General features: G+C 50.5%; 1 pseudogene; it reads right to left on the bottom strand.

The window, feature by feature from the left end:
• Positions 1–392: 392 nt before the first annotated feature.
• LOC123809501 lies at positions 393–1,437 on the bottom strand (annotated as a pseudogene).
• Positions 1,438–22,237: the final 20,800 nt, after the last annotated feature.

Below are 22,237 nucleotides of genomic sequence, written 5' to 3'. Positions count from 1 at the left end.
AATGGCACCACAAACTCAGAGGTAGATAGTATTCTCACTTTGCAAATGCTGTGAGTGAGTTTCAGAGAATGTGTCTTGCTCCACAGCAGACAGACATGATTTGAAATCTGGTCCTTTGATCTGACTTTCATTTCCTGGAAGTTTGAAATTACCTAACCTAGAAACCAGGTCTCCGTGATTGTTTAGCCTTGGTCAGAGACAGACGCAAAGTTAGGTATTTATTTATTTTTGCAGAGCTCTTTTCAGTTTATTGCACAAAGCAGTTATACTAATCCCAGTTAAAAGCAGTAGGTCTAACTACAGACCTCAAATGGTTACATTATATAAGCTGCGAGGTTTTTAAACTTGTGACAAGGGACAGAGGGGAAATTCCAGTCATTGCAAGAAAGTCCTCACTTAGCCTCAGTGAGACAAAAGCACTTAAAACCATGAATCTTCAGCTGGTCAACTCAGCCCCATCCAATCTCTGTGAGGAACTGGTGTATTTTCTTGCACTGGTCACCTCGTAGCTGAATTACCTTTCCATATTCTGGATGCTCAATTACAGTAACATTGCAGGCAACTTTCTTTAATGCTTTCACTAGTTTTTTTATTATTATAATCACCAGTGATTTCTTAGACTTCCTGTAATAAGGGTCTTCCTACTGGTTCTCTGTTGAAGTCTTATGTGGGTGTAATCCTTAGTGTCAGAAGGAAACAGACCATCACCCATACTGGCATCTGCAAAGGGGCCGAAAGAGTGGAGGTTCTGGACAGCAGACGCACTGTGTGATTCATTTTTCCTTTTTCTTCACTGGAAACTGCCCGAGGAAGGCTGGGGTGGGAGAAGGGGTGGGCAGAGCATTGGTAAGCGAGCAGGGAGGCTGCTGAGTACTAGGTGGTGGCTCAGTGATTGGGGCCCAAAGTTATTATTGTTTTTTAATTTTTAAAAAAGATTTTATTTATTTATTTATTTTTAAAGAGAGGGGAGGGGAGGAAGAAAGAGGGAGAGAAACAACCATCGGTTGCCTCAGGAACCTGGACAGAAACCCAGGCATGTGCCCTGACTGGAAATCAAACCAGTGACCTTTGGCTTTGTCAGACCTTTGGCTTTATGGGATGACGCCCAACCCATTGAGCCACACCAGTCGGGGCCTGAAGTTATTTTTTTATTTTTTATGACAAATAAATCTGAAGCTGAAGTGAACAGGAGAAAAAAAAAGCCCTATCTACGTCACCTTTGATTTTTTCCCCTCTTGAATACATTGTTTCTTTTCCATCTTCAGTGCCTTGCCTTGGTTTAACCCTCATCTCTTGCCTGGACTCTCACTGATTCTTTTCCCCTCTAACCTCCTTCCCTCCATGCATCTAGAAGGCTGATCTTTCTGAACTGTACCCCCACCTCGAGCCTTCAGTGTCTCCCTGTCTCTGGTGAGACTGTTCGGGCTGTTCAGCCATGTACAATCGGACCCCAGTCTCCTGCTGAGCTTCTTTTCCTGCAGCTCTCCGAGCAAGGGCAAGGTTCTTTTTCTTTCTGGTCCCGAAGCATTTGGACACTTCTCCGGCACCACTCACTGTGTTGTAGTGTAACTGTTGTTCACACTCAGTAACTCCAGGAGACAAGCAATTGAAGGCAGAGATCATATCTCACCCACTGGTGCCCCCTTAGTGACACCAGGCTAGAAAGTGTTGTTAATTGGGACAGATCATCCTTGGGACTCATTTAGGGTACAGAGGTGGCTACTCTATGAGTTTAGGGTCAAAGGCCGCTCTTCTTTGCATCATAGGTATTGCATTATAGTATGAAACAGATGAGGAGAAAATAAATGGTCATTATACATTATATTGATGTGCCATTTTTAAATCTTTTAAGAAACCTATAACATTGTAGTTTGGTTATACATCAGAGCTCTCTAATCCACAAGAAATACAAAAAAATATTATTGTCAGAATTCATTGAGGTACTTGGTGGTGATATTGGTGAGCAACAGCTCAAGTTGGAAAGCTTAAGCAGGTTCCAAGTGGCAGGTCAGAAGCCAGAATACTGGGGTCTCAAAAGATTTATATGGGCACGCCGGGCACAGCAGCAGTGACTGATCCGTGCTTCTGGTTGATGGTGGTGCAATGGGGAGGTTAGGCGCTGCTAACCAAATTGTCTGGATTCAATCCTAGTGTAGATGCTCTAGCTATGTCACCTTGGCCAATCTCCTCAGCCTCTCTGTGACCAAGGTTACTTATATGTAAGATGGGGATAGTCACAGCACCACTCAGAGCATTGTTGTGCAGAGTTAATGCCACGAAGTGCTTAGGGACAGTGTCTGGCAAGCTGTAAGCGCTGTGCCTGTGTTAGCCCTTATGGAGCTCAGTCCTATTCTGAAAATTGAGCATTATACAATCAGGTCCTCCAGGGGAGAAGGTCTTCCTTCCTTTCAACCATCCAGATGCCCCACACCCATGCACACTCTCCCTCCATTTTTTAAAAATCCTCACTGGAGGATATGTTTTATTGATTTTAGAGAGAGAGGGAGGGAGGGAGAGGTGAGGAGAGTGAGAGAAGAACATTGATGTGAAAGAGAAACATTGATTGGTTGCCTCTCCTACAAACCCCAACCGAGGATCAAACCTGTAACCTTTTGATGTACAGGATGATGCTCCAACCAACTGAGCCACCTGGCCAGGGCTGTAGCTCCCTTTTACATATTGCTTTTGAGTACCAAACACTTAAGGACTCAATCTCATTCCATTTTCCCCTTTGACCTTGACTCTTTTCTAAGGAATGTGAGTCCTGAATCCAGTGAATGTGTTCTGAATAACGCTCGAGAAGCCGCAAACATCCCCGTCAGCCTCTGCCCAGCTGGGCCTCCCTTGCCAGGTCCTCCCTTGCACTGGAGGGCCTCCAAGTGTTCCTGGGGCTAATTATTTCTTTTAAAGATTTTATTTATTTATTTTTAGAGGAGAAGGGAGGGAGGAGAGGGAGAGAAACATTGATGTGAGAGAGAAATATTGATTGGTTGCCTCTTGTACATGCCCTGACTGGGTACTGAACCTTCAACACAGGCATATGTCCTGACACGGAATTGAACTGGTGACCTTTCACTTTGTGGGACGACACCCAACCAACTGAACCACAGCAGTCTAGGCACCATAGCTAGTTAATAAAGGAAAGAGAGCAAAGGGAATTGGATATTGAGTTTAATAACCCGGGAGCATGAGCCTGTGTGATTCACCAAGAAGCTACAGCTACCACTCCAAGTGAATCATAGCATTGCTCTACCAAGTGGGCTAACAATCCTCCTTCCCCCTCTGGTACTGTGTGGTTATTGGGGGATGCAGGGGGAAGAGCTTGATCATAGAGGCCTGTCAGGCTAACCAGGGGGTAGACCTATCAAAAAGCCCATGAAAGTTTGGGAAGTTGATTGATTCTTTTGAAAAAACATCTGGTCCATCCCAAACCCAAACTAATATAATCCCAGAGGAACAAAGAATCTCTCCTCCCTACCCCCCCTCAGGAGCTGCACTCGCCTTGTGCATTTACATGTTCTCTCTTGCCTGGGAGCCCATGGCCATGTGGGTCTGGCAACTACAGGGGTGTGACAGGATGTAACTGAGAGGTAGCCATTCTTAGCAGTTATCTCAAGGTCACATGCTAACCCCTGCATTCTGCTTCTGTAAGCCCGCTTCCCGTGAGAGACTGCGCTCCTCCCCTCTCCTGCTTCTGCCTTTGCAGCAAGAATATAAGTAAGCCCCAGCCTGAGCTCAGGGCCCAGAATTTGGAGACTGCCTCCTCTGCGTCCGCATGGGTGAATAAAACTCCACTTCGTAAACCCTGAAGTTGCTTTTCTGTCACAGGGGCTGCAGCAGACTAGTGGGCTCAAAAGGACTGAGCTTTGACATGAAGCAGAAACTCTGGACACTAGCTTTTACTTTGGTCTTGCTGAGGACAAGTTTGGACTTTTTCCATGGTGGGATGGACAGAGATGGAACTTTGGAAACTTAGGGGACAGCTTCTATTTCCACCTGAATAAATTGTTGCTGCACTGCAATCTTCCCTGTGTGGGTCCTTGGAATGCTTCCCTTGTGATCCCTTGGGTGGAAGAGCCTGGTTTCCACCCACAACACAAGGACAAGGGGGAGGGCTGAGCCCGGCAGAAACAGCACTGGCCTGTGCAGTGAAGGGTGCTGACTTGGCTTGCATCACAGGAAGGGCTGAAAGGAACCTGCGAATTCCAATTAGCTTAAACCAATGAGCTGGAAACTTTGAGGAAACCACTGTGGGCAATGAAGGGACGGTGATCAGCACCCCTTGAACTAGCACTGGGAAAACCTGTGGTCCAGCTGGTACCGCAAGAGAGCAGTTTCTGAGAGTGTCAGAAGGGGGATTGATTCCCTTGGTGTTGAAGGGATAGAGGCTGCTGAACAAACCCAAACCCCTTCATCTTTAAATGGGGAAGGCCCTAATTGGGGAAAGGTGGGCTAGAATGGAGCCTGGGACCCCCCTTCTCCTAGCCGCTCTCCTCACCTGATGGAGTCTGAAGCTACATGAAAGAAAGCGACTTCAGGGGATCCTGCAGGTTGGAATCTGCACAGCCCCTGAGGCCAGTCCCCCCGCCCCCGCCCCCCCCCCGCCCTTTCTTAGGCGGCCTCTGTCGCTTCAGGAGGAAAAGGTAGAAAAACCACCTGCTGCTTCAAAGCCAGGGACCACACACCAGCTTTCCGGGTGGCCCTTCCAGTCACCCACGGCACTGGAGCACCCTGGACTGAGGAAGGGAAAAGCCAGCTAAGGATTAAAGGTAGTCGAACTAGGGTGTGTATCTTGAAGAAGGGTCCTCCTCAATCCCGGAGCTGGAGAATCTTGAGGCGTCGGCTTGTGGAATCGAGTCCACAGCTGGTCACTCCTCTCCTCCCCACTGGAGTCTCCTTTGGGGAAAACGGCCTGCCACCAGCGTCCGACCATCCTCTTCGGGACCCCCAGGGAGCTCCGCTGGGGGCGCGGCACGTTGGAGAAAGGTGTGGGTCCCGCCCTTGGGTTCGGGGCGCTGTCCCCGTTCACTGGAGGTCAGGGGTACACGCCTGGCCGCCGCTGAGGGATCCTCCTGCTGCCGCCCAGCCCCGAGTCAAGGCGAGCTAGCGCTGCAAGCCTCCTTCCCTCCCGACTCGGGCGGCCTGAGCCTGCGCCCGCTCCAGTTGCTGCAGCTGCTGCTGCTGGCGCCAGCCGGCAGCGCTGGGTACGCACCGAAGTGGCTCTGGCTGCCAGGAGGGGGCGAGGAAGAGCCGGCGGAGGCGAGAAGGAAGAACAAGCATAGGCCAAGGAGGCGCAGCGTCCTGGCAACGAGTTCAGGGAGCAGGGGCTAGCCACAGCGGTGGCGTCCGGGCCCAGGACGCTGGACGCGGTTAACCTGCAGGGGCCCAGAGAGCGCAGGGGAGGGGAGCCTTGAGCAGAGTGCGGCTAGAGAGGGAGGCTGGCGCGGGGGGCCTCCAGGAAGAAGGGGCTGATTATACATTATTAGCCAGTTGCCGCCTAATAAGCCAAAAGCTGCTCGTCAGCTGCGACAGCGGCGCGCGGGGAGCAGGTCCCCGGGCGGAGTGCAGCATACACCCGTGTCGCACGGCGGACTGTGTCCCCTCACTTTCCGCGCTGCGCCAGCGCAGCCCTGGGAAAGCAGGTGGTGGTCAAAGGGGGAGCGGTCCCCGCGCCCCAACCTCCTTCCCCACCTGCACCCCACCTCCGAGGGAGGGCCGGTGGCTGGCTGCAGTGACCTCGGCGCACCCCGCCAGGTCGCACACAGCCTTCCGAGCCGGGGCGCCTCCCCGTCCCCTTAACCGCGCCCCAAGGAGGCGGCTGTAGTAGCAGCGATATGGCTTTGTAGTAGCAGAGTTGGTGGGTTTTTGGGGTGGCACCGGAGGCGGGAGGAGATCCCCGAATTCCTGTGCCTGGGGCGCGTTCGTAGATATGGCAAACGGTGGTGGCGGGGGCGGAGGAGGCAACTATGAATGAGTAGCAGCAATACATGTGCGAACCATCTCAGCCCAGATGCACCCTCCTCCCCCTCTTCCTCCTCGTCCTCAGTCCACATGCCAAAAATGGATGGTTCACCATTGCAGTGACGATGAAGACCAACGGCCGAGACCAACACGTGTGGCGGGCTTTCCTGGCTTCCTTCACGGTAACTTTACTCGGGGGCCTCTTCATCATCCAGCTCTGGCGGACGCTCACGTGTCTGTGCACTGTTTGCTGGCACTGCGAGGGCAAGACGAGGGTGAGGTGCGCCCTGGGTGTCCTCCCCCTTTGCCACCCCGCCGCTTCTCCGCGTCCCCAAGAGCGCACCTCCCCGCTCTTCACAGCGCGGTGTCTCCCTCCATCTCGGCCTGCCCTCCCCTCGCTGCCTTCTCTTCCCTGCGTGCTACCTGCGCGCTCGGATTGGGGCAGCGAGCGCTGCGCTGGAGGTGAGGAGTTGCCCCCCAGCCCGTGTGCTCCGGGACGCTGAAGCCCAGTCTTGTCCCCTCGTTCATTGTAGGGATGTTTGCGGCTGCGGCCAGGGTGGGAGACCCGCGCCGCTTGGGTGCTGCGGTCAGCCAACCCCGCGGGCACCGAGGAAGCTGGGTGCCGCAGGGTGCGTGTTCCCTGCCACCGCTCGGCGCCTGCAGCGGGCGAGGCAGAGCACAACAGCCCGCACTTTAGAACCTGTTGGGGAGACGGGCTCGTGGAGTCAGAAAGAAGAAAGTACTTTGGGCAGGGAAGAAAACCTTTTGGACTATGGCCATGGGGTAGGACCATGGCCATGACCAGAGGAAATGGCGGATCTGGGGGCGAGAGAAATTTGGGGAGATGCAACACAGTTTTAGAGGCGACCCAGGGGGGCTGCCACTTGAGGAGTGTGGTGAGGCCACACATCTGATCTCATCTTCCTCTCCATCCATTAGATATTCTCGTGGAACACACCCCCACCCCACGCCCGGCTCTGCGGCGCGTCTGTATTCTTGCCCCTCACGCCACCCACTTTAGGTCCCTGGAAACGCCACCAACAGCCTGGAGCTGGAGTGGGAAGTCCGCCTGAGAGTCAGCCGAGGTTGTGGTTCCGCACGAGCCTTATCTCTGACGCTTCTGGGGTGGCTGGATGTGGGGCTAAGCTATTCCTGGCACAGAGACGCCCACCAGCAGCCAGGCTCACTGCTCTTTTTGTTTGCTAGGCCTCCTGGTCTGTCGCTGGGTCACTACCGACGTCCCCGTATCTCCCCACTGGCTGAAAGTAAGAGGGTCGTAGAAAACTGCAGGATGTAAAGGAAAGAACTGGGGACAAAGAGTACCGAGAGCTGCCTTCTGTTTGCGTAGCTCCCATCCCAGGGGACTTCCCAGCGCCACCACTTTCACTGGAGGGAGACCAAGGGGGACAAGGGAGCAGTGCAAGGCAGAGGCAGATCTCCCCGGGAATGTCCACACCTTTCCTGGGAAAGTGAGTCCCACGACCCCTCAAACTTCCACGGGGCACAGCAGCGGGTCGCAGGCTCCTTAGCTGCCTCAGGAAAAAGTAGGGAAACCGCTGGATTGGGAGTAAAAAGGAGAAAACTGTATTTGAACAATGATTAAAATAAAAAAAAAAAAGAAGTAGGGAAACCAGGGGCTGTGGGTGACACACGAGGGCGACTGAACCTCGCTTCTGGGTCATGAATCACACATCCTGTTGGGTGCTGGAGCTCACCCAACAGGATGTTATTGGGGCACCTTTGTCTGAGGAAATACTAGTGTGTTGGAAATAAGGGAGAAAAATGAAAGCCAACACTCTTCCTCTCCTGCCACTTCTCCAGGGGCCTCCAGATGCTGGCCAGCCTATTTTCTTTGGAGTTACCGCCATCTCAGCCACGGAGGTTTCTCCTCACCAGTCAAGGGGGAAAACCGCCCGTTGTCAGAATCCTAACCGTGAGACCCTGAGACCATGCCCCTAGCCTCGCCCTCCTCTGAACAACCACAGACTCATAGAGCCTCCTTGTCCACACGTTTGCTGTCCTCTGGCTCCCCCAGAGTCTTCAGCCCTGAAGTTTATTTTCCCTGCTGAGATGTGGGTCTGCCCTGAGGGGGAGGACGGCTCCTGGCCGGGTGCATCTGAAGTGTCCTCTAGACTGAGTGATTTTGGTGAGCTTTTTAACAGCCTTCTTATCCATAAGGAACTGGGCAAACTTGATTATAATGAGAACTTTTTTTCAATGAATCAAAATTAAGTTTTGGTGTTTTTGTGGCTCAGGGGTTGTAAGCAGTCTTTAAGGTCTTTTGACTCCAGGGGGTACCTCAAAGCCACTGCAGTGCCTGAGATGAAATGCTGATCACGTCCACAGAAAGAATCTTTCCTGAATGGTGACCAAGCATAACTTCTGTCAGTTTTCTCAAGAAAATAGGTTTTTGGTAATGGTCATGATAAAAATAAAACAATCCCTATATATTAGGCTATATTTTGTAGCTCCTGCTCAGTTGATGTAACTGGAAATTTCTACAAAATCAGAGATGTTTGCAATTGGTTGGAAAGATATGAAGCTGATGGAGAACAAGATCAGGTCACTTTTGATATTATTAGAATTGTTTTTCTTTTTCTTTATTTTCTTAAAATATTTATTTTCAGAGGGAGGGGAAGGGTGGGAGAAAGAGAGGGAGAAAAACATCAATGTTCGAGAGAAATATCCATCGCATACCCTGACCGGGGGTCCTGCCCATACCCCAGGCAGGTGCCCTGACTGGGAATCAAACCTGCGACCTTTTTGGTTCACAGGCCGGCACTCAATCCACGGAGCCACACCAGCTGGGGCTAGAGTTAATTTTCAACCATGCTCAGACTCTTAATACCTGTCCCATGCTTTGCTCTGTTAAACCAGTGTAGCCAGCTCATTGCACCTAATGATAATAACCGAGACCTTTTGTTAGCTACTCTTTCTACCCTTGGTGTCTGTCGCAGTCATGGTGTTTTTGCCTTTCATTCTTTTTGCTTTCCAAGTATTTGGTAGTTGTCTAGATGCTGTACACAAGCATGCATTTGGCTTGAACGTGGGATAATTACTTTACTGCTGCGTTGCCCAAGCAAACCTAGGTTGCTTTGCCACAGAACTCTACTGACCCTCAGATGTGTTCACCCCACCTTCATTCAGTCCCAAGCTGGTCTGAGCATGGGCCAGTGTCCAGTGGAAGGCATGTCTTTTTAGCCTCAGAAATCCTGCAGGAGATAACTTTCAGCAGGGAGCTGTGGGATCACACGCATTTGGCCTCCGGAGCTGCACCATCCTTCCTGATCAAAGAAACCTGGGACTGTGGGTGCATCCTTAGTACCTTTGGCCTCTGAATCCCAAGTGGGGAGTGACTCTATTATTTTGAAAAGAATTGTATGTGGGCTTTTCTTTCCAGGAAATAAAGAAGAAAGTGAATCACATCCCCCCCTCACATCCTGCCCCCCCCCCTTGGGACCTTGGATACAGTCATTTCAGGACTATGTCCTTTGCTGTACTTTGTCACATTGTTTTTTCTCTGTTGAGTTTCGCTGGAGCTCTCCCTTTACAGGCTGAGACATTTTGGGGTCCAGTCCAGGGGCAGAGGGTAGTGAACAGGAAACTGCTCTGGCAATCTGAATAAGGCTGTGACTGTGAAGAAGGCATTTAACCTCTCTGGTCTCTCTTTTCTTGTGCATGAAATGTGGAGATTGAATTCTGTGTGTTCTCATGTCCCTTCCTGCTCTCTGGTTCAGTGTCAGGAAGTGGAAGGAGTTCAGAGACTACAGGTAAAGGTTTGCGCTCAGAACGTGTTTTGCAGTGGTGCAGCCAGTCCTTTAGGAATCCAGCGTCGGAGTGCTTATCTCGTCTCCTGCTACTCTTCCAGCACAGTCTCCATTTCTTTTCGTTAGCCTGGGGAAGCTGAGGCTGACTTCCTGTGGAGCTGTGGTTTGCCAAGGGGCCTGCCCGGGGCAGGTGGACTCACTCCTGCTCGCAGAGCTGTCCTCCCTGTAGAAGTTTGGGTTCAGTTGAGGCTAGTCTGCAGATAATGAATTATTGAGATGTTTTCTCCATGGGTGTGTTTGAGAAGAACAACACATTTTTTTTTGGTTAGGCTCATGACTAATATAAATATCAGATCCCATTATCGTTCGGCAATTACCCAGGGTTGGGCCTGATGCACCCAATCAGGGCTGGAGCTTCAGGCCCTCTGAATTTGTGATGCCACATCGGCCATGGTGCCTCATCTCGTCCTGGGGATCAGCCATATCGACGGCCTGCAGATACTCCTTTTTGGTGCTCACTTAGACCTTGCAGAAGTTCTCAGGTGCTGACGGGTTAAAGAAATATTAAGAATCCTCTCTGTGTTATGCCCGAGCCGTGACCCTTTATTGTAAGAATGAAATATAGGTGTGCTGTCTGCCAGGGAGAACTAGCCCTTCTTCACGGAAGACTAAGCACCACTAATTTTTAACTCAGTACCTGTGAACACTGATCGTTCACTTGGGGAAGAACTGGCTGTTCTCCCAGAGGGAACAGTTGGTCATGTGAGTCATGCAAGGCCTTTGGTGCATAGCCACTTTTATCTAAAACATATTTAAGTGTAGCCCCCAAGGTGACACTTTGGAGTCCCACCCATGGACGGACGCTTTGCTAGGAACTGTTCCCGGATGAACCCCATATACGGCTGCCTCCGGGTTCCCCAGTGTCTGTGTTTGGGTGTTGGTGATTTTCCCGTCTGGTGATGTATGCTCTTGATTCTTGCTTTCTCTTTGCTCTTGCTTAATAAATTGCTTAACTATTCACCTTTGACTTGGGGTTTTTATTGTCTGTGAATCCAAACCTCCAAATTAAGTGCCCACGATCTCATACCTGCCCCTTAATGGCACAGGTGCCGCTCCAGCTGACCTTTTCTTACCCAGACAGCTTTTGCTTCTCCTGCCTGGCTCTCCTCATAGGAATGCACCCTTAAGTGTAGCAACTCTGCAGTCAGACCCAGGTGCAAAGTCTGGACCTCACATTTATCAGCAGGACAATGTGGTCCGGCAGCCACGTCAAGCCTTGATTTCTTCATCTGTAAAAAGAGCATAATGATGCTTACTTTGCAGGATTCTTTACAAAGTGGCAATAATGGGTATGTAGCATCCAGCAAATGGCTGGCATTTAGCAGGCTTCCTATAAATGGGAGTAACTGTAGATTCATAAAGTGATTGAGTTATTTTCTCTCAATTCCTTAACTTTTGGCCTCTGCAGGGCACAGACTATAACAAATAGAACTTTTGAGCCCAAAGGAATCTTGAGACCCCGAAGTCTACTGTCAAACCACCAGTTGGGGTCAGACTGAGATCTGGGCTCCCACCTTCTGGATGTTGCAGGGCTGGACAACTGGGGAGCGGCAGCCAAGGAAGGCTCCATGGGTGAGGGCCCGGCAGGATGGCTAGGGCTTTATGGTGCGGAAGTCCCTGGACAGGCATGACATTGTGGGGCTCTGGAAGCTGCAGGCCTATCAGAAGTGAAAGGTTTGCTGGGCAGGCGGGGCTGTCCACTGTCCCTTCAGAAGGAACAAATTCTGTCCCCGTTAACCCCAGTCCGGAGCTCACAGACCTATTCCCCAATAATGTAACAGTTTCTTAACCAGGATGCTCTCTACCTGGATCAGCCTTAGTGTTTCCAAAGTATGTTCTGTGGAGCACTTGCCTGTGAAGCTACCTTGTGAAAAAGATTGAGTCTTGGCATACCCACGTGGCCCCTTGGAGAGTCCCAGGCTTGGGGAAATCCTGCAGTAGGGAAATTGGCTAAATGGCTCTGGACTGTGCTCTCTTACAGCAGCCTTGCCTTTGCCTACATGTCAAGCCTGCTGTAAAGTATCCAAGAGTCAGCCCGAGACTTTGGGCAAGGACTTTCCTGCTTTGTGCCTCAGTTTTCTCACCTGCAAATTGGGGGTTGTAATGGAGCACAGCCCTATGGGATAGGCACTCTCCATAACCCCATTTTGTAGCACTTCTGAGGAGGACACAGTGACTGCAAGCTATGGGCCAGCCCTACTTCCAGGTCCCCGGGGCCTTGTCCCAATGTGCACCAGGAAGAGAGGAAGAGCTGTCCTAGCATTTGGCCTGGGGAAAGAAGGATTCCCAGGGCAAGGCCAAGTGGGTCTCATCTTTGTCTTACCCCTGTCTTCTTCCTTGAATGGGGACATGCATTGGGTGTCTGGTAGCAGGCAGAAAATGCCTACTTTGTCACTTTCTCCCTGTTCCCCCATCTCCTCACCAGGGCAAGAGAAGCCTGGGGGTGAGCAGTCAGGTTGGCACTGGATTGCAATGCCAGGGCCTCCCTCCCAAAGTGGGTGGCAGGGGTTTCCCAGCTCACAGTTGCGGTGGCTGTGCTTGCCTGCGAATCTTAGATGCTAACATCACCTTCTAGGGACTCCAAAGCCGTGGGGGCTGCCTCTGTGGTTCCTGAAAAAAGAACTATGTGTTGTGACTCCACAGCTCCTGGCACCCGCGGAGAACTCTAGTCTTCATGGGTCATGTCTGGGGGTCAGGCAAGATCAAGCCTCCTGCAGGACCTCTGAAATCCCACAGCCATGCTGTGCACAGTGGGGAGCAAGAGTGTCTCCGCTGTTGACATGCCTCCTGAGTGAGTGAAATCCTGGCCCTGGGCACGTGGAGAAGGAAACTTAGTGGCCCTGGCCTCAGAGGTAAGGGTGTCCCAACACTGTGGACAGAAAGCTCATGGAATGTTTAATTATGGGGTCAGATCTCTGCCTCCAAGGGCAGGATAGGGCATCTAGTCTATCTAATCCTGGGGCTATGCACGTGAATCACCAGGGGGGCTATTAAAACACAGATTCGGATTCAGAAAGTCCAGAGTGAGCCCTGCGATTCTGCATTTCTGACAGGGCAACGCCTGCGCTGGGCAGACCACAGCCCTAGTTGCAAGGATCTGGTCCATTTGTCAGCCTCCAGGTGGTCCCTCCCAAGACAGGCCTGCTTTTAAATATGGAAATCCCCCACTCTTCAGCAGTGGGAAGGGATGAGTAGAGGAGGGTTCACTGTGCCAGGACAGCCAGGTCATGAGAACTCTGTTCAGACTCTGATTGCTGCAGTTTGGCACTTACTGCTGAAGGTGATTGTTCAGGCTCCTGCTTCCAGGGAGCCCACAGAGCTGTCATTTTTGGGTGGGTTTGTGGTGGCCAGAGCAGTGGTCTGCAGATGTACAGGGTGTGGTCTATGTGTCGCTCATCAACATATGGGCTCTCCCCTGCACCAGTTGGTCACACTGCAAGAGGTGAGGCTTTCTCAAGTTCAGGAGGGCAACCCAGCCAAAGCACCTTCTTGAAAAATTAAAGGCTTTTGGTGTAGCCAGGGCTGCACTGTGGTGCTGCACCGGGAAGCCAGCTGCTGGCCACTCCCTCTGGAGCATTTGAAGTCAGCGGGCAGCAACACTGCAGCCTGATTTTCCACAGGACTTGGGTGGGCCTTCCCAAGGGTGCAGCTGGAAGGGACTGGGCTCAAGACCTACCTGCTCACCACATGGGGAGAGACCTGGGGCACTGTGCTGTGCAGGCCTCCAGCGGCACTTTTCAAGAATCCCAGCCAATGAAATTGAAACCAGCTCCTTTTCTTGCCATGGCAAGGTTTTTCCGCAGCTCATACTGTTAGGGACTTTTCCCTTGAGGTGTGTCTTTTTTGCTATCCCATTGGCCAAGGGGAAAACCTGGAATAAATTTGACCCATGAGCTTGTCCAGTAGCCCAAATGAAGAAGGGCTTAGTATAATGGCCAACACACAGTAGGTTCTCAAATCTTAAGGTTATTATGGTTGTTGTTTTTGCTTTTATTGCACAGTAAATGCATACTATGTAATGAGTGAGGGGCCGGGGAAATGTAAGACCCGGTTCTGACTTATTTGATAGGGTGGGAGGGAAAAAACCAGTTATCTTCTCATGGGGTGTGCACATGTCTGGTGTCTTGAGTTGCTGGCAAACCTCTTGAGGGCAGGAAGTAAGCCATAAACACAAGTGCATGTATGTGTTGGGAGGTCCCTCTCCACAGCGGTTAGCTGGGGCCTGGGTGGGAATATGGTAGGTGCAAATACATTTTGCTGGTTTTTTTTGTGCTTTTTTTTGTAGGGGGGTTAATTTGTTAGAAGCTATGGAGAAACTCTGGGTGAACGGGATGGGTTGATGTGGTGACAAAATGACTTTTGAGTCGTTCCTGGATTATAATTATTCATGCCACCCTGTCTTTCTTGACCAGTGGATGACAAGGATCTAGTTCAGGAGCAGTTGTCTATGAGGTGCCTGGAGCAGGCAGGGGACTGGAGAGCAGCTTCAAAGGGACGGCTGGTTAACAATGGAATTTGCTTTGTCTTCAGTGTTGTTAGGTAATTGCCTTTGGGGTATTATGTCTGATTGCAGACTTGGAATGTAATGGGCATGCCAGGCCCAGAATGGGTGTACCTAACGTCCTCAGGCTGAGCCTCTGAGTCTTCTCCCTGTAAGATCTCACTACCTGTGTGACAAACACTTTGCTCCATGGCCCAAAGTCAAGTTATTGAAAATACCTCAGTTACTTTGTGCTGTTTATGCTGTTTCATTGCCCCCCGACCAGGCTTTCTCTGGGGCCCAGATCCCTTTCACTATGGGTATTTCAAAGGGAACCAGCAGGAAAGCCTGCATTCCTCACTCTCTCCTTCCTTCTGCTCTTCATCCTTGTCTTTACTTCCCTTCTTCCCTACTTCTTCCCTTATTCCCTTCCTGCCAAGTCTAGGAGCAGATCGACTCTGAAGTTTGCAAGGTCGGAAGCCCATGGAGTTACAGAGTTACAGCAGTGGAAGGGGGCTTTGGGGCCCGGGCGCTGCTTCCTGTCCAGTGCTAGCCTGGGAGCCCTATGCTCCGTCCCCAGAGGAGATGGGGGTGCCATGGCCTCCTGAGGCCACCACTCCATTGGGGAGCCTTCCCCCCTCAGAGTGAGTGGAAAGATCTTTCTCCTTGCACTAGCCCCTCTTTGCTTTGATTTGTTTCCAGGACACATGGGACGAGTCTTGGTGGATGACAGGTTCAAATTTTAAATCCAGCCCAGAGGGCCAGTGCTGGGAGGTATGTAGATGTCAGCAATGCTGTTGAGACATATAACACCCTTTACTTGTGTCGCTCCTGTGCAGGGCACTTTCTTTTTCTCTCTCCCGGGTGTCTTTTTCCTTCTGAGGTAACCCCTTGCTTCATTCCTTAAAGTTTGGAAAACGGCCCATACTGGCTGTTGGTTCTCATAGTTTACCCTCTGAAATCTGCGCGATCTTGTCCGCAGCTGTGCGTGGGAGGTTCTGGCTGTCCCTGGGCCATATCAAATCTCCTCTTTATTGCTGGCACATGCCTTGTGTTTCCAAAGTTTACCTTCCTTCACTGTTTAGTGCTGGGCTTAGCAGATAGCGGGTGTAATTTTTGGCCAGATGTCAAGTGTGGATCTTTTGTTAAGGAGCCAGAGTTGGGCTCTGCTTTCTATGTATTGGCTCTGCCTGGAGGGGAGAGAACAGGCAATGATGGTGAGCCTCGTTTGCATCATTTAAATATAGGTGCCACCTAGAATTGAAGATTATTCCTGCCTGCCTGCTCATCTTCTCCCTTCTCTTGGGCTTCTAGATACTACTGCTGCCATTCCTGCTCTTGGGATGAACAGAGAGAAACCAGGAAGGAAAGGAGAATGTGCAAGGGGCAAGGTGAGGGAGGGCAGGGGTCAAGGGAGGGGTTTATGCAAAGAAAACTAGAACTCCTCTTCTGGAAGCTGGAGGTTGGATAAATATGTCATTGGGTGGATTTTGTGTTTAGTACCCTCACCTTTGTCTTACTGAGTAAATTGTGACAAGTGACCTCACCCCCAAAGCAGTGAAGTGTTACAGAAAGACCAGTGGGAAGAGTGGTTTCACTTTTGGAAGATTTTAGCTTTTCTAGTGAGAAGTTCCATCTAATTAATTGCTCTCATGAGGTCTGTGTGACTCTGTGGCCCAGACACTAGGGTTCTGAGGCTTCTTAGAATCTTCTTTGTGGGCTTGTTATACAAGAGCAGAGCTTCACTCCTCTTTGTGAGAAGTTACTGCATGACCTTGTGACTTTGGAAAGTGGACCCTTTGTGGTTCTGGAAGGTGAAAAAGTAGACATCCGGCGATGATCAAATGGAAAACTCAGAGATAAGGGTTCCAAGGCTTGGAGGAAAGATTTGGAAGCAGAGAGGATTTATCCAAGCACTGGGGACATTTGTGGGCAACAGATTTACACTTATTTTTCTTCTTTGTGCATCTGGGGAATGCCTTAGTTGCTCATGAATTATGGCCATTTCTGCAGTGGATTGTGGCAGCCACAGCTGATCCATTGGGAAGATTCTCTAGCCAAATCCACAAGAGACGTCACTGGTTTGCTTCAGTCTTAAAAAAAAAATAAGAGTGGATTGAACACAGGCCTGTGAGCCAAAGTGTCGCCAGTTTGATTCCCAGTCAGGGCACATGCCTAGGTTGCAGGCCAGGTCCCTGGGTGCGTGTGAGAAGCAACCACATATTGATGTTTCTCTCCCTCTCTTTCTCCATACCTTCCCCTCTCTCTAAAAATGAGTAAATAAAATCTTTAAAAAAAATTAAAGGAAAAAAAGAAATCTTCTTAAGTTCATGTGTGACACCTATTTTCCCCATAAGATTTCTTTTTCAACTTCAGTATTTTACACATCTGTCCTTAACCTAAGTGCACAGTATATTCATTGTGGAAAGTGTAGGCAGTGCAGAAAGGCATAAAAAATTATACCTCATGCTCACTAGAATGGCTACTGTATCAAAACCCAGAAAATAACAAGTGGTGGCCGGGATGTGGAGGTTTGGAAGCCTTGTGCACTGTTGGTGGGGATGTAAAGCGATGCAGTCACTATGGAAAACAGTGTGGTGTTCCTTGAAAAAATAAAAAACAGAATTAGGACCCAGCAGTTTCTCCCTGGGCACACATCCAAGAAAAGGTTTCAGCACATCTACATCCACAGCGGCATCATTCACAACCACCCAGAGGCGGAAGCGACCGATCTGTCCATTGTTGGATGTGGTGTATGCGTGCCATGGGAAGTTACTCAGCTTGAAAAGGAAGGGAGTGTCTACACATGCCACAGCATGGATGAACCTTGAAAACATTAAGCTAAGTGAAATAAGCCCAACACAAAGGGGCAAATACTGCATGGTGTCAGGTTTTTAACAAGTGATTTGGGTCCTTTTGACAACTGGCTGACAGCAGGCTTTGGTCTGCCCCTGAGTGCTGGGATCCCAGCTACTGCTGTTCCCCAGCTGGTGTACAGGGAGCGTTGGGCCCTGGAGGGGCTGGTGATGCCTTAGGTGGGGGCTGGAGGCTGTCTGGGGCTCACTGTGTGTATGTGTGGGGTGGTTTCAGCACACACCACAGCAGCTCCTGAGTGACCAGCCTGAGCTGAAGGATGATGTGGATGTGCGAGGCTGGAGAACGGGCAGCTGGTGCGGGAGTGAAACCTGCTGCAGCAGTCATTCATGGGAAGACATGAAGTGGCTCCGTGAGGAGGACCAGAAGGACACTGGTGACCTTGGGGCCCAGCAAGAGCAGGCAGAGCCAGGCTGGGTGGCTGGGTGTGGGCCAGCATTGGTTACCCATCCACTCACTGCCCCCATTCACCCATCTACCTGCCTGATCAGTTAGCGAGTATTTCTGGAGCGTCCGCCTCATGTGAAGCACTAGGTTATCTGTGAGCAAACACTCAGCCCTTGCTTTCCTGGACTCTGCAGTCCAACAGGGGAGACAAGTGGTACTCAAATAATCACATGTATCTGTGTACCATTATGAATGTTGCAAGGTTACCGAGGAGGAGGCGCTATGCAGTGTGTGACCAGAATTAGACTTACTCTGGGACTAGAGGGGTGGAGCTTCTTTGCATGGATCACATGAGATTACAGATGGAGAGAAGCTTGGAAATGTTAAAGCCCTGTGCAAATACAAGAAGATGCAGTGATCATCACTATTTTGGGCGGGATTGTGGCCTATGGCTCTTGCTGCCTGCTCTCTGCATTCCAGTTAGTTTCCTTGCTTTGCTTAGCTCTTGTTTCACGCTAACAAAGGCACAGGAAGCAGGTCAGAACACTGGCTCACTGGGGGTGGTGTTGGCCCCTTCACCACCTGGATCTTCCCGGGCTGCCTGGGGATGTGGCTGGGCTGATGGATGTGGCTGGGATATGTCCCCAGATGGTCGGGTGTGTGGGGCTGGAAGGCCGTCCTGCGGAGAGGCAGCGTTGCCGGAGCTCTGCAGCACAGGTCTGTTGGGTAGAGAGCCCCAGGCCTCTCAGAATTGTTTATGGTTCCCTGAGTTAAAGCAGGACTGCTGGCACTTGCTTGACATGATTTGGGACAATCTGAATTTATCTGATAATTTAGCAGGACATTATTGCTTTTTTATTTATAATTAAAACATTTTAAATTGTGAGACTGTTACCAACTTGCAGAAGAGGTTTAAGTACAGCACAGAGAATTTTTGTGCCCCTCACTCTTCAAGAGTAAGTTGCCAACATGATGCCCCATTGCCCCTGAGATGCCCATGTGCACTTTGTATGAACAAGAGTGTCCTGTCTAACAGCAGTGGGGACCTCATTGGGGAGCGAGGGTGCCTACTCCCACGCAGTCATCAGAGCCTGTTTGTGTTTTGCTAGTTGCCTCAGTAGTGTCTTTAGTAGGAAAAGGATCCTGTCCAGAACAAAGTGTTGCACTCAGTTGGCACATCTCTTTGGTCTTAAATCTGGAACAGTTCTTCTGACCCACATGACCTTGATGCTTTGGGAGGTTACAGGCCAGTTATTTTGTAGGCTGTCCTTCAACCTGGATTTGGGTGGGCCTCCCTGTGTGATTCCCTTTGTGTGTCTTAGCAGGACTGCGATGCCACCTTCCTCTCTTTGCCCACTGTTGGTTGGAACTTGGCTTGATGTCACCTGTTACCGATGGTGCTCACTTCCATCATTTGACTGAGGAGGTGTCTGCAGGCTTCTCTACTGTGAAGTTGCTTGTTTCCCTTTTGTTTACCTACCTACCTACCTACCTACCTACCTACTTACTCCTGGTTTCCTGTTTTATTCAGGGGGTTACAATCCACTGTGGCCAGTAGGAGCCCCTTCCAGCTTGCTTTTCCATTTTTTTTGTCGTGTCCTCCTCACTCTTTGAGCACATCCTTACTCTTTGGCACTCATTTTATTAAACATTCTTTATTAATTGGTTTGAGAGAGACATTGGTTTGTAGTTTCACTTATTTATGCATTCATTGGTTGATTCTTGTATGACCTGAGGATTTGAACCCACAACCGTGATGTATCAGGACGATGCTCTAAGCAACAGAGCTATCCAACCAGGGCTCCAAGTTCATTTTATAATTTCCCTGCCTTGCCCTGGAAAACCAGCCATTTCTCCAAAGGGCCTTCCTTCCTTTCAGTGGACAATTGTGTTTAGCAGCGAGATCTGAGTGCTGGGTGTGCTCATAGCTACTGGGGCGGCTTGGCCTCTGGGCCCTCCAAGTGGACAGAGGTGGGAATATTTGAGTGTACCCTGACCCCCACAATTACACCTCTCTATTGATGTCTCTGCTCTCCCTTTTATGCATCCATATCTTCAATATGTTATATATAAATACACACACACACATCAGAAACTGCGTGTTCACACAACACTTTCAGCTCCCATCCATTACTGCAGTGCCACAGGGATCATTCTAGTTTTCTTTCTCTGTTTTTGTTTACTGCAGTGAGAAACCTGGTTCTTATTATTCTCAACCTGTTTACTTATGTGGTCAGCCCCACCGTGTACCCTCCTCCCACCCCCTCCGTGGCTCCTCTTCGAGGCTGCCCCTTCTCCAGCTTCTGGGGCCTTCCCTCCCCTAGGCCTCCCTTCCGTGTGGCCCCTCCCCCTCCCGTGCCGCTCTGTTGCCCACGCGGGGGCGCCACGTGGCCATGCACGCGGCAGTCCCTGTCCTGCTCTGCCCCACGCAAGGCTGTCAGGTGAAATTGTTCAGAAAGGGGAAGGGCAGGAATTTCTTCTCATTTTTCTATCATGTTTATTGCAAAATTATTATGCATTTTGTAGCATAAGAGAATCCAACAACACAGACATTTTAAAAATAAAAAATGGAATTCTTCGTGTTGTCTCACTCCCAAGAAACGACCGCCATGAGAGCAGCGCCAGGGACAGCGATGTCTGAGATCCTCACATGAGCACGTGCTGACCTTATGTCGCATTCATTTATGTCACAAAATGGAATCATACATTTGCTTTGTTGCTAACTTTTTTTTTTTTTTGCTGAATATATATCGTGAGCATCTTTGTATTTCAGTACAAATTCTAGTCCTTGTTTCTAGCTGCTGCGGAGTTACGGAGAGGCACCACGACTGATTTCACTAGTCTCCTGTTGACTGACTCAGGCTGTTCTCAGCATTTCTGTCATTTTCTCATTGTAAACTGTATTCTATTGAAAAATTGGCTTCTGTCATTGATTTCCTTTCTCTGATCTTTGTTGAAGCTTAAGATTAAAAAAATGATTGATTTAGAGAGAGAGGGAAGGAGAGCAGGAGAGAGAGACACTGACCTGCTGCGCTGCGCACCCGTGCACTCACTGATCGATTCTTGCATCTGCCGTGACCGGGAGTTGAACTCACAACTTGGGCACAGCTGGACGGCACTGCCTCCGACTGAGTACCGGGCCAGGGCCTGTTGAAGTCTTATGAAGAATACCCAGTACAGGCTCAGTGAGGGACCCTAAGTTGATGTACTTGGACTTATCTGATGTTTTCTTTGTGAGCTCTCGGATTAGGGGGCTTGGTTGTGTGCAGCCCAGACTAGGGGAGGGAGTCTGTGGGCCCTGACAGAGCCTTGGTGATGGGAAGGTTTGTGGGAGGGGAGGTCGGTGCAGGCCAGGGCAGCAGGGGCCTGGCTGCAGTCTCCCTGCCCACCTGCTGCCTGATCTCAGGGAAGCTGCTTCCACACACTCCGCGTCCCTTCCCCCTCCAGGGCCCTCTCACAGCCGGGCCTGGGGTGGGGGGATGAAATGAGGCCCAAGGGGAAAGCGCTGCTCTGGCCTGTGTCCGGTGGTACCATGTTGAGTGCACTGAATCTCCCGGCGGAGACACTCCTTCCAGCATGTCCATGGAGCTTCCTAGGGCAAAAGGCTAAGACTGTGGACTTTCGGTTGTTTAGAGGCAAACCATTTTAACCCAAAAAGAAACCCTCTGCAGAAATGCAGTGTGTGAGGCAGGATGGGTGAGCTGCTGGGGTGAGTCCAGGCAGAGGCAGGCAGCCAGGAGGCAGGGACAGCCTAGCCGACCGTTTGTGTCCCTCACTGGGCTGGAGTGCTGGCTGCCCCAGCTGGGGGCAGACCACCTCGTCTCCACCTTTACCCCACTTTGTTTTCTTGCTCATTTGTTTGCTGACATTTCTTTCACCCTGGTCTAAACTTGGCTCAATTAACCTTTTGCCTTGGGGTTTAGAGTGGATTTTATTTTTCTTTGAGTGATTCATACTTTCAGCTGTGTTTGTGCCTCTATCTTAGCCTAAAGGCATAACTGCACCTTGCTACAAAGTGGCAGAGCGGGGCTTTCTCATTGGGGGTGAGTTGGTTTCCTGCCGTAAAAAGATAACATGGGTGAGACTATGTACCTGCGTGTGTGAAGCACACAGTAAGCATTTGCTGTTACTGTTCTTAATCCAGTCTTGTCCAGGTTGGGTCAAAATCGGCTCTCACTGAGGAGGGGGAGTAGTTGTGGCCCTGACACACTGCTGGGAACTGGAGGTGGCGCAGTTGTTACAGGGTGCAGCCAAGAGGGGGGACCCCAAATAGGCATTTGAAATGGGGTCCAGAACTCAAGGTGTCCAGGAGATTTTAAGATGTCTCCACCTCTTCTCCCATAGGTGTGAGTTGGGGGAAGGGGCACACAGAGCAAGAACATGCAGGGCAGCTTTGCAGCTAATCCATGGCATGGTCATTTAACATACCTATAGCCTTTGGCTGGTCACTTAGATATGCTAAATAGCTATGGCCATGTTCTAGGCCAGGGGGATGGAAAGGGACCTCCCCCCAAGATGGGACTGGGGGGCAGGTCCCCCAAGTTACAGCGCCTGCATGGGAGCTCGGAGAAGATTGGCTCCATGACATGGGGTCACACCTGCTCAGACCCACGATGGTGACCAGAAAAGCTGGAGAAGACAGCAGATTGAGGGCAAGTGTGCCCGAGTGTAGGAGGAGTCGGAAATGGGACTGCAGAGGAAGATTGGT

The sequence above is a fragment of the Phyllostomus hastatus genome, unplaced genomic scaffold, assembly GCF_019186645.2.
Source record: "Phyllostomus hastatus isolate PE091 unplaced genomic scaffold, TTU_PhHast_1.1 phas_scaffold_55, whole genome shotgun sequence".
Taxonomy (NCBI): Eukaryota; Metazoa; Chordata; class Mammalia; order Chiroptera; family Phyllostomidae; genus Phyllostomus; species Phyllostomus hastatus.
This window is presented reverse-complemented; position numbering and strand designations above follow the sequence as displayed.